The 12268-nt window shown below is 49.8% G+C and overlaps 1 protein-coding gene across 11 annotated transcripts in view; it reads left to right on the top strand.

Annotated features, from left to right (window-relative positions):
* magi1b (membrane associated guanylate kinase, WW and PDZ domain containing 1b) overlaps positions 1–12268 on the top strand; it is a 74719-nt gene that overhangs the window by 13958 nt on the left and 48493 nt on the right. The window lies entirely within an intron of this gene.

The following is a 12268-nucleotide window of genomic DNA, read 5'->3' as shown; positions in this document are numbered from 1 at the left end:
CTACAGGGTGAGTTTATTTAAATGCTGACGGCCGCGTCTGAAAATAATTTGCCACCCCAGCTCTTATAAATACTCTCTTCCGCTCAGCGCGAAACCCCAGCGGACGTTATTGCGGCGGCCGAGGGTGGGGTGTGGGTTTGGGGGCGAGGTGTTGGTGTCGACGTGAAACGTCTCGCTGCTCTGTCAAACACGGGAGCGTTTGGTTTTATCCGGACTGATCCGAGCACACGCTCGAGCCCTGCGGTGAGCGGATCAAAGCATGGGCTCGTCACGAGGATGTTTACGGAGCTGGCTCCGAGTCGAGCAATCCTCTCGCCGGGCCGGGTCAGCAGCAGGGCCCTGACGTAATCGAGGGCCATGCAAATTTGATTAGCTGTCTAATGGACTTCCTCCCTTACTGTCCTGGATACATAGAGCAGAGGAAGTGCAACACACACAAGGAACCCGCGTGCCGCCGATCTCACGGTCACATGCTTTCCGGAACGGTGTTTATACTTGGGTGCGTTCGAACCGCTTTTGGGAGCACCTAGGTCCCTGGCCAGGAAACGCAGCCTGACCTGCAGGACGTGCCGACCCGAGCCCACTACCGCCGGGTCGCGGGGGGAGGGCGTCAGAGTTGACCATGATTTTGAAACGCGAGTAAAATGCCTCAACGTTTGAACGCGCGTCTGAACAGCCGTGACCCAAAAAGTTGTTTAATGCACAGCGAAACACGTGGAATGTAACTGTTCAGACAGAGAACCAGGCGAATGAGTGTGCGTGTTAAAATAGACCTCCAGTAAGTTCTAGCTTTAAGCATTTCCACGCAGAGTTTTTGATGGACAGTCCAGATGGGGGTGGGGGGGTGTGTGCGTTTAGTATGTTTGTGCAAGTGTGTGCAGTGCCCTTTGGAGGTTTGGTTTACTGTAAGCAGGACGTTGAGTTTCTGTCCGGTTCACTTCTCTGAAGGCTGAAATGATCAGGGTATCAACCTTGCAATCTCTCAGTGGAAGGTCCGTCACACACAGGTCGTGGTGGTGTCTCTTCTTGAAAATTGTCTTTCTGAAAATCGACACCACAGTTCGGCGGGGTGAGCGGACGGCTTTTCCTGGCTGGATGACTGGTGATTTTCTGGCTCTGTCCTCTCGTTACTAACGCTCGTGTTTTTAGCTCCGGTTCTGCCAACGTGGAGTTTCTGTGGACTCCCTTCAGAAGTCATGCCACGAGTCGGTACATCTGCGCAGTCTGCTGGAGCCCAGAGGGGATCAAGGGATGGCAGTGTTTTCTCCGTAGCGTTCGTAGAGCAGAGAGCGATGATGGCTCGATCGTGCAGGCCTTTAGCAACGCCTGGCTAACGACGGCTCGCTCTGGCTGCCCCCAAAAGCCTTTGTGTACGATCCTTTCCAGCTCAGCGTGTAATACGGTCGTGATGAATCAAAGTCCAGCTGGCCCACAGTTGCCCTTCTGATGCTCACGATACGATTGGTCAGTCTGAAGTGATCTGTATGTTACCGGTGATCACTCTGACAACAGCTCAGTATTTGAACACCAAAACCGTTTTGAGTTGACACATTTTTTTCCTTCTGATTTCCCCCCTGTGGGATCACCTGTGATTGATTACCTCTTCACTAACTCTCAATTAAAGTGGTTGAGCGTGAGCCGTGTGTAGCGAGGTCTCGGTTCGCTCATGGCTCCCTTTTAACTTGTGACCTTTTAACGTGATCAGACGTGGAGCACCTTTTCCCAAACTTCAGCAGGATTGTGGCACACGGTCTGGACACGCCCCGTTTGTGGGCTTGGACTGGTGACCGTTGCTGTCCGGCCCGTCCCTGATCGGTGGGTGATGAGAGACGCGCCACCTTCAGGACGAGCCTGCTGTCAAAGCTCTATGAGGACCTTCTGCCTCTCCGCCTGTCTGGTATCTGATAACGATGGGTGTTCACGCTGCAAGAACACTTCTTTGTGTGCTCTCTCTCTCTCTCTCTCGCTCTCTTGCTCTCTCCCCCTTATTTCTGTGTGTCATAATGCTGTAGTTTTCTTTCTTCTTCACTTCTTAAGGATGTGGGGCATTTCTTTGTTATGGAAGTTGGAGAGAACTCACTGTTTCCTCCCGAAGCTCGTTTGCCAGGATGGAGTGGGCTGTGGCGTGCGGGGGGTGGAGGCACGGGGTGTGGGGTAGAGGGTGGGGGTGGAGGCACAGGGTGTGGGGTAGAGGGTGGGGGTGGAGGAAGAACTCCAGCTCTGATATTAGCATGGCCTCTTAGCCGTGTGTGTGTGTTGGCGTTGGCACTGGTCCTTACGGCTCTGATTTGGGGATCTTGGGAGTGCTCATGTCTCAGATCTCCCTGAGGGGTGCAGTAGTCAGACAGATGAACTCAGACCTGCGCTCTCTGCAGGGATGAGCATGGACGTGTCTGTTCCGTAACGGCAGGGGCCCTGGTCTGGGATCAGCCAGCCTCACCACGGTTACGTGTCCACTCTGCTCTGGTTATGAACTTTTTCTGTCATGCATCCATTACAGTTATTTGCTACACTTCTTTTTGGAAGTGTAATATTCCTGCTTGGGAATCTTTGGGTTTCTCCTCTTGTTATTCCCGATTTTCAGGGATTGACGTTCGGCTGTGGTCAAAATGGCAGCGGTGTGGCTGTGGACTGACGTGTCAGTTTAAAGGCTCCACTCCCATCAGCCCACACACACGTACACACCTACACACACACACACACACACACGTACACACCTACACACGCGCGCATACATACATACATACACACCTACACACACACACACACACACGTTTTCTTCTGCATGTGTGGTCCATCCTATTCTCACCAAAACATGTGCCCCAACACACACACACAGTCACTCACTCGCTCACATACACATACTTGTACAATCTCAATATCATATTCCCTGATGGATTTTCCTGTTTTCAGAAATTCTCGTTAATTAAAAATAAGCCCTGAGGAGGGAGGCAGGACGTGTGTGTGTGTGTGTGTGTGTGTGTGTGTGTGTGTGTGTGTGTGTGTGTGTGTGTGTGTGTGTGTGTGTGTGTGTGTGTGTGTGTGTGTGTGTGTGTGTGTGTGTGTGTGTGTGTGTGTGCCTGCGCGCGTTTTCACTTCCTGTGGAGGACGTATTTCTTGGAAGATTAAATAAAGGAGTCTTGGTTAAAGGGTAGTTCAAGTGTGTGTGTGTGAGAGACAGATTGGCTTACTGTAGCTCCAATGTAAAGGGTACAGTATGAATTCTGTCCAGCATTGCCTAATAAACACTAGTTTTGTGTGTGTGTGTGCACACGCGTGCGTGCACCCTCTGTCCATCACACGCCCTCATGCACACATGGTTTGCATCAGGGTTGTCACCCCTCTGCAGGGATTCCAAGCAGAGGAGATGAGGCGTGAAATGGTTTTCAGCAGTGTGTGTGTTTCCACAGGATCAGAGAACACTGCATGGTCAAGCCCCGTGCCCTACACACGCCCGATACCCCAGTCTCCTCTACTGTAATGAGCCCCTTAAAGGATCTTCTGTTCGTCAGCTGTTCGTGTTGTGTTCTGTTCCTGAGCACTGTTTGTTTAGCTGATGGTCAGATTACTGTACAGTGGGGGTGTGTCCTTACACAAAAAAAAAAAAAGACCTTCTGATTGGAGATTCTTGGACAAAAACACTAGATAACGATGCGGAAGACATGATTAAATATCAATATAGAACAATCTCAGAGATTGAGATTATGATGTTCTTTGGACTAATAAGAATTAAAAATGTGTTGTCTTTTCTGTATCTGCTCCCATATCGGTCTGGATTTTCCGGTCCTGCCCTGCTCCCGGCGTGTTTACCTGTTTACTTAACGTCCCATTTCTTTCCCCACGTTTCCTTGTGTCTTCTGAAAACAACCAGAAAAATGGTTTATCCTTATGACGGTTCCTGTTTTTTAAGGAACAAGACCAAAAATAAAAACGAAATAAATCAGTACAGGAAGCTCCGACCGGCTGACTGATGGTTACAGAACACGTTTGAGAGAGCTTGTCCTCGTTACAGACTCCAAGGTAGGACGGACTCTTGCAGGGTATTGAGGTGGAGAAGGTAGATGGAGGTGTGGAGGTGTACGGCGCGTCAGAGCCACAGGAACGTGCTCCGTCTGGGCGGAGGTGATGTGTGTAGAGAGAAATATCAGAGTGCTGACACAGCACTGAGAGAGACCTGACCAGACCTACAGCTCTCTCTCTCTCTTGCGTGCTCTCTCTCTTGCGTGCTCTTTCACGTGCGCGCTCTCTCGCGCGCGCTCTCTCGCGCGCGCTCTCTCGCGCGCGCTCTCTCGCGTGCTCTTTCCCCTCTCGTGCGTTCTCTCTCTCTCTCTCTCTCTCTCTCTCTCTCTCTCTCTCTCTCTCTCTCTTTCTGCTAAGCCTATAAAACTACAGCGTCCCACTTTAAGCCTGCAGTGTTTTACAGCCGCATCTCTGAGGGCCTAAGCAGCCACTCGGAGCACAACACACCCGGCACACGTCTGTTTGTGCTTCTCGGGCAGGTTGCTACAGACGACCTTGACACGGGTCTGAATGCTGTGCTATGTTGTAATATTAAAAACCGTTTAAACAGAATGTGATTTAAATTTTTTTCCAACGGCAAGTTTTAGTGCGTGCATAATTCTTTGTTTTTTGAGATCTTTCTTGTGACGTGAAGGGAGCGTTTTTGGTTTTTTTTCTTGAACATGAGCAGTAACCATGTCACCGATTCTATCGTATAGAAACAAGTTATAGCTGGACCATGAACTCACACCTGGGCACTGCAGAACATAATTAATTGCATCTTAAATCACGATATTGGTCCAGAAAAATCACAATTCGATTTTTAATTTTTTCCCCCTAAATCGCTTCTGCCTGTGCAGCCCTGTGGTGAACTGAAGTAAAATCACGGAGTTCTGAGTCTGTAGGGTTTGATGTTTGGTTCACACGTCTGCTCCGTGTTCATGTTTTAGACGCGGATGGTTTCTATTCCCAGAGTTTTTGTGCTTTGTCTCCATTCAAAATAAACTTCACCTCACTGTGCTGTTTGTCATGGTTGAGTGAGGCTGACCGGCCTGGGTCAGCAGTGCGGGACAGCGCGGTACGCGTGGTGGAGCTCGGCGCTGGAGCTGCGTGGTGGAGCTGGGTTGGGTGGAGGTGATGTTGACTCATCTTTAGACCTGCACTGGATGAGGATACCACTGTGAGACTTTTTCCAGACGTTCTTGGCTACTCAGCATATTCCGCAGTAGGGCACATCTGGAGCGCAGAGAGGGAAAGTGTGTGTGTGTGTGTGTAAGATTGGAGGTGGAGGGGTGAGGTTTAATAGTGTACTGTTGGAGTCTCCTCAGGCATCTGGGAAACTGAGTCACTGAGGAAGTAATCAGCACAGGTAACGGGCGCGCGCACGCAGGCACACTTCAGATCCTCATCTTTGCTGAATTGGTGTCCTTTTATGGGTGAATCGCGTGTGTATGTGTGTGGTATGCAGGCAGGCTCAGAAGTAGAGAACTGCAGAGGTCATTAGTGATAATGGAAGTGGAGAACCGAAGCCGTCTTATCCAACGCTAATAAAACACTTGGAGACGAGGGCTGTGAAACAGAGCTGTAATGGAGGGAAGGGTGAACTCCACTCTGCTCCACTGCAGTGTGCTTCGTGGTTAGAGCATCTGCTACCAAATCTCCTGGGCCTCATGGGCCAGTAGTATCAAACGTCAAATTGCACAGCAAAGGATGGAATATAATGGTGTGTGTGTGTGTGTGTGTGTGTGTGTGTGTGTCGCTCTTCTCCTGTACATTATTAGTGTCTTTAAAATCTGGAGCTACTGTCAGAAAGCCCTCCCCCCACCCCCAGCAGAGAGCTGCACCAGGATTTCACTCTACCTTAGTTTGGGTGACGAGAGAGAGAGAGATTAGAAAGACGAGTAGAAGCAGAGTGTGCCTAGTGTTGTAGTCACTTTGGGATTGTGTACTCGGGCCATTGGGAGAATGAGGGGCGGGGGGACTAGGGTTCAATTTCCCACGTCTGGGCAAGACGACCGACGCTGCACCCGTCTGCCTCCGTAACATGACTGAAAGTTGGATAAGAGTGTCTGCCAGACATGTAAAGCATGAATGTGTAATGTAAGATCAAAAGTTGAGTTTGCCCTGCTCAACATGGCTCAGTCTGAACCAAATCTTTGTTTTAGAAGTTTCTAATTTGAAGAATAATGCATTGTAGTATCCATACTTTAAAGACTGTATATAAACCGCAGAACTGTGCAGGGCAGAGCTAGAGCTGTCACAGCTCCTCCCTGGCAGCGAAGTGTGTGTGTGACGAAATGATGGCTCCTTTGCCTTCTGTTTGTTTTGAGGTCTCACACTTGTCTCCACTCGGAGGTGGGTGGGGCCATCCCGCTGTGTTACGGTACCGATCGCACACGCTCCCTCTTCATAGCGAACACCAGAGAGACACAGAGAGAGAGAGAGAGAGAGAGAAAGACATGAACAATGCAGTTGTTTTTGTTTAATGACGTTTTGGGAGGGGAGGAGCATCCTGTGCTGTAAGGAGGAGCAGGAGGAGCAGGTCCTGGAGGCAGAGCTGCAGACTGACTCGGTCGGACCGTGACCCAGTAACCCCCCACCCGGCCCTGCATGTCCATTTGTGTCTTGCTCCGTCTCCCAGGTGTGTGGTCTGTCCGGCAGGTCCTGCTGTAGTTCCGCTCGGACACTCCGACTTGACAATTGGCCATGTTTACAAAAAAAGTTGATTTGATGCAGATATTTTGGCTTGTTTACTGCATGCGTCAAGGACTGCGGGGTACGTGGCGTGAAAGCATTAGTGGTATGAGCTGGACGTCTGCTGGGTGTCACCCAAAACCAGTGGACGGTGGGTTTGGGTTAATGACTCATGAGGAGTCTAAACATTTCAGCTTTGGACCAAGATCACAGGGAGGCCCCCCTCAGCACACACACACACACACACACACACACACACACACACACACACACACACACACACAGGCTTGGCACCTGTAGTGGCTGTAGGTTTGGTGGGCATGGCTACATGGGTGTGGGTGGATGCGTTTCCTTGTGCGTTTCCGTCTGCAGGTCTGTGCCTTACTGCTGCGCTCTCTGTGCTCATATATGTGCAGTATGGCCTGTGTGGTTGCCAGATTAAAGATTAAAGACCCATGCTGACCCAGTTACTGGTTTCTTTTCACGCTGTGTGTTTGTGCGCGCACTCATTTGATTCCTGGTGACCTCAGGAAATTGCTTCAGTTAGTTATGGTGAACACACACTGTACTAAACGGAGTGGCTCTGTGCTCCTCCACCTTCATTAGAGGGAAGCAGGCTAGGGTGATGAAGATGACGCCCCTCCCCCGTGTCATGTAGGCGACGCCCTGCCCACCCTCATGCACTCCATGAATCCTGCCCTCTGGTGGCAATGCTGGACACTGCACTGCGGTTGCTGTGGCTGTAGTTGTGTGTTGGCATGAGCAGCAGACTGCTGCTGGGTTGGTGGAGCGTCAGGTTAGCAAGGCCAAGGATCCCACAGGTGTGTGTGTGTGTGTGTGTGTGGGTGTGTGGGTGGACTGCAGGGCGCTGGTGATGATGGGTTCCTTATTAGAGAACCTTTAAATACCCACAGTGCAAGACATTATTGGTGGTGGTGGGGGTAGCCCAGAGTCTACCTCTCCCATCACTTAATCCACCAATCACGTAACTCTGTGGACGTGACCCCACATAGACTTATAGACTCACCTGCGTCTGTTCACCTGACTTCCTTTACGCACAGAAATATGCATATTTCACTCTTGTAAAGTCATGTCAGGAGTCAGGTGACCCCCCCCCACACACACACACACACTCCACATGCTTTACACACTAAAGATCAATAGGTGTGCTACTGATCTCCTTTTTTCTCCTGCATGGCTCGGAGAGACGTTTGCAACAGCCCAGCGGTAGTTCTGCTCCGCCTGCAGTCCTAATTAGTCCTGGGGCCATGATGCAGGAATTGTGGGGGAAGTTATGGGGAGGGGCTTAGATGCAGGAGGCGTGGCTTGCGCATAAGAAGTGGTGCCTTGGGCTCATGGCCTTCAGTCAACCTTGAAAACCCTCTGTTTCTGTTTACTGTGAGAGGTTTCATGGCATTCTTAAACTCGGCAGAGTGGTTGATGAGGTCATGCAGCAATTAGAGTGCGAGTGTGTGTGTGTGTGTGTGGGCGCGCGCGTGAGCATGCATTTTATGTGAAATAGGAAAGGAAAACCTTTCTTTCAGACCCAGATCTTAAAAATGATTTTACCCATGCCACTGCAGTGAGACTGGTCTTAATCCGCGTTCGCTGATCCGGCCTTTGTCCTTCAGATGAATCCCGCATTTCATGACACTGATGCATATTTGTGTCGATCAATAAAGACGATAGGTAGAGTGGTGAAGTTTCACTGATGCTAGAGAGATGCTGCTTCGCTTGGGTTTTCTTTCTGCTCTGTGATTGGCCAGGCTAATGGTGATGAATGGGCCCGCGTGGTACTGCAGTGATGTCGTAAATTTCGGCGCGTGGCTGGACTTCTCGGCAATGCTTCAGGCTCTGGGGTTTGTGTGCAGAGCTTCACTGCACTGGTTAACCAGCAATCATGCTCTGTGATGATGATGATTCCTGCAGTCACACAGGGGGTGGTGTGTCCTGTGTCCAGAGCACAGGGGGCGGGGTGTCCCGGTGTCCTGTGGGGAGAGAGGGAAGTCCAAGCTGTATTCCAGGGCTCCTGCAGTACTGCTCTGTCTGCAGTGTTTCAGTGAGTGCTGTAACTCACACAGCTAATAAAGATGCATTACAGCTCTCCAGCACAAACCTTTCCAGCTTTTCAATCCCCAGCCTCCACTGTATGGCCCCTCCCACTGAATTAATTTATTGTATGTGTCCAGAGTATCAAGAGTGAAACAGAGCTGTGTGTGTGTGTGTGTGTGTGTGTGTGTGTCTCAGCCTGTTTTTATGTAGTGTCAATATTTGTGAAGGACACTGTGAAGACAGCTTCATTAGTGTGTGGTCATCTCACAGTTCTGTAAAGTTTACACAATTCTGTAAAGTTTACGCTCAACATTCATCAATATTTGGCTTGCTTTTTCTTTTTTTTTTTTTTTTTTTTTTTTTTTTGCCCAGACTAAAGTGAAATTGAAATAATGTCCAAAATGTGTGCCTGTGCTTCCCAATTCCACCAGCAGGGTGCAGCAGACACAAGCTGTCTGGGGCTAAGATCAATTCTGGGTGAAGCAAGGTTGCCATGGTGCCATGTGGTGGAATGTGATTGCCCCCACCCCCACACACACACTGTGTGATTAGATATAACTAGTGTCATAATATAATAAAGGCTCTTAACGACAGATATATGTTGGGCATTTTCTTCTGGTCCTTTTTGCATCCCTAAGCTGTGAGGCGGGGCCAAGGAGGCGGAGCCTGGTGTAAACTACGTGCGGAGGGAGCAGAAACCTTCATTAACTCTCCCGGTCTGTCTGTGGAGGGGACATGTTTGTGCATCTAAACGTGCCCCAGACGTGGGGTGGGTGTGTGTGTGTGTGCACGTGAATGTCCACATTCACTCAGTCCTCAGTAGCCTATCGGCCACCTCCAGCTGTGTTTGGCTCTCCTGTGACCGAGGAGGGAGGAGGAGTGAAGATGTTGATGAGCTTCTGTTTCTCCTCCCCACACACACACCACACACACACACACACACACGAGTACTGTAGAAGAGGCTGGGTGGTCTGTTTCTGTAATCTGTGCTGGCCAGGCTGTGCTGATGTCTTGAGGTTGGGGTGTGTGGTGTCACTCTGTGTGTGTGTGTGTGTGTGTGTGTGTGTGTGTGTGTGTGTGTGTGTGTGTGTGAGAGAATTAGAGTGCACTGGGACTTCAAGGTTGACATCTTCAGAGGTGGTTGAGGCGCATGCAGGCGCACACTGACCTAGGCCAGCTTATCGTATAGCAGCTGTGTGTCCATCTGTACACTGTAATTAAAGTAAGCTGCCCAGTATGAGTGAGTGCGCAGGGACATGGTTGCTGGCTATAACCATCACACAGCTGTTTACTTCTGTTTTGGCTGGTGTGAGTATTATTTTAGTCTTTAAATAAACACCTCAACACCAGCTTGAGACACTGTTAATCATAACTGAAATATTAGATTTTTACTAGGAGGTATTTTGTACAAGACTGCAGTATGCAACTCGGATCTAATAATGTACTGATAACAACCCTCACTTTCCGTTCTTAAACGACTGCGTAAAAACGATGGTTTGCCTTTAAAATCTGAAAGTGATATTTGCAAAGTGTTTCAAAGTCGGGGTAGGAGCAGTTTAGTACAGGGGATGTTGGGAAATGTTCAGAAAATGTCTGAAGAAAGTGATGAGAACTGAAGTGTGATGCAGTAAAGGACTCAAGTGGACGGAGTCAAGCGTGGGGCACGGGCTTCGTGTTGTCTGGACCAATAGAACCGTGTGTGTGTGTGTGTGTGTGTGTGTGTGTGTGTGTGTGGCTCGTGTAAATTACACATCTGTGACAACTTTAATCATGCAGAGACACAATCACTTTATGGGGCTTTGTGTGCTGCCGATGTTCTTTTATAGGGACATCTGTGCTAAATTCCCTGTGACATCACGAGGCAGTATTGTGTGTGTGACCTCGGCAGGACTGTGCAGTCACAGAGCGGGCCTGCGTGCCGCCCACACTTGTCTCCCACGGCAACGGCGCGTCGCAAAGTGCCAGATATGACACGGGAGCTGAAAAGCATCTGCGCTGTGGTTGTATTTAGCACTCAACATCTTTTTAGTGGAGCTGAGGTTTATTTTGCTGACACCGTCCAACACACCTGGTTTAGTCAGAGTCTGGTATTACAGCCCAGTGAACCAAGTCTGTCTCTCTCTCACACACACACACACACACACACACACACACACACACACACACACACGTTCATCACAGCGTAATGTAATGGAGTGATCCTCCCCCCATATGTGCAAGTCTGCCCGCACCAGCAGGGGTAAAACCAGAATGGGGTCACCCCATGCTCCTGTAATGCCGCTGGCTCCAAAGCAGAGAGGAAACACGACGTCAGTGACCATCGCAAGCGGCGTGTCTCCACACTTTCTGTGTGCGTGTGTTTGAAGAGATGTGTTTCAAGGATGTGTAAGGCTGCCGAAGAGGTCTTTACTGTCATAGAGTCTTGATGTGACCTCCGACCCGCTTCACCAGTAGCTAGATCATGCCCCTTTCCCGGCACCTAATTTCTCGGATTCTTTTCTCGGTTTGCATGCGTCTGTGTGTGCCCTCGCACACTGTCTACGAGAGTGGTGATGTAATTTCTTTTCCACACTGCTGTGGTCGTCTGCATTATGTTCCAATGCTGAGAAACCTCACGCCGCACAGCTGAGTTTCACTGCTCTGAGGAACACGGCTCGACTGTGTGGTGTTTAAAGGGAGTGTGGGATGAGAGGGTCAGATGTTCCGTTCTCCCAGGATTCTCAGAGCTGGTGAGCTGTTGGTGGGGCTGAGGAATTTAACATCTGAAAGACTGAATCATTTTTCACACTCACACTGCCCAGTCTGTCAGCGGCCTGCACTAGGAAAGGTTCGGAGTGACCGGTTGCTTGGTCAGATCGCCGGTCGGTCGGTCGGTTGCGCCGAGTGGTCCGTTATGCTGCGTTATGAAAGCACCTCACTGCTACTGTGAGCTTTTAGACTGAACACTGCCTCTTTGAGTGAGAGTTGTTCCCCTTTACACTTCCTGAATCCAGTGGGGGTCACAGCCTGTAGGGAGACCCTTTTTCTTGTAACCGTGTACATTAGCAGTGCCGACTCTGTGTTAACTGTAGCGCGTGACTAGCAGAACCCACAGGACAGAGGGAACCTCGCTGCGAAACGCCTGTCGTGTCAGGCTAATTCACACACGCGTACCCTGCAACGGTGGAGGGCTTGCTTGTTTTGTTTGTTTGTTTGTTTGTTTGTTTTTGTTTATTGCCTCCATCATTTTCTTTAAGGCCTGTAGGTTTGTTTACTAGCATTCCTGCTCTGTGTTTCCATGGCAACCAAATCCTCCGCTTTCAATTCAGCAGACTGTTTGTTCACCCAGGATGTCTGAAAAGATGTCTCGCTTAGTACATATCTCACTGTAAGGTGTAGGTGGGTGGGTGGGTGTGTGTGGGTGGGTGGGTGTGAGAGATTATAACCTAAGCACATGAGTTCTCCCTGCCAATATGTTAAGGGTTATTTAAAACCATTGTACAGGTAATTCCTTGACACAGATTGTATCTAAACCTTAAAGGCT

The sequence above is a fragment of the Electrophorus electricus genome, chromosome 22 (assembly GCF_041902795.1).
Source record: "Electrophorus electricus isolate QZ-2024a chromosome 22, ASM4190279v1, whole genome shotgun sequence".
NCBI classification, from domain to species: Eukaryota; Metazoa; Chordata; class Actinopteri; order Gymnotiformes; family Gymnotidae; genus Electrophorus; species Electrophorus electricus.
This window is presented reverse-complemented; position numbering and strand designations above follow the sequence as displayed.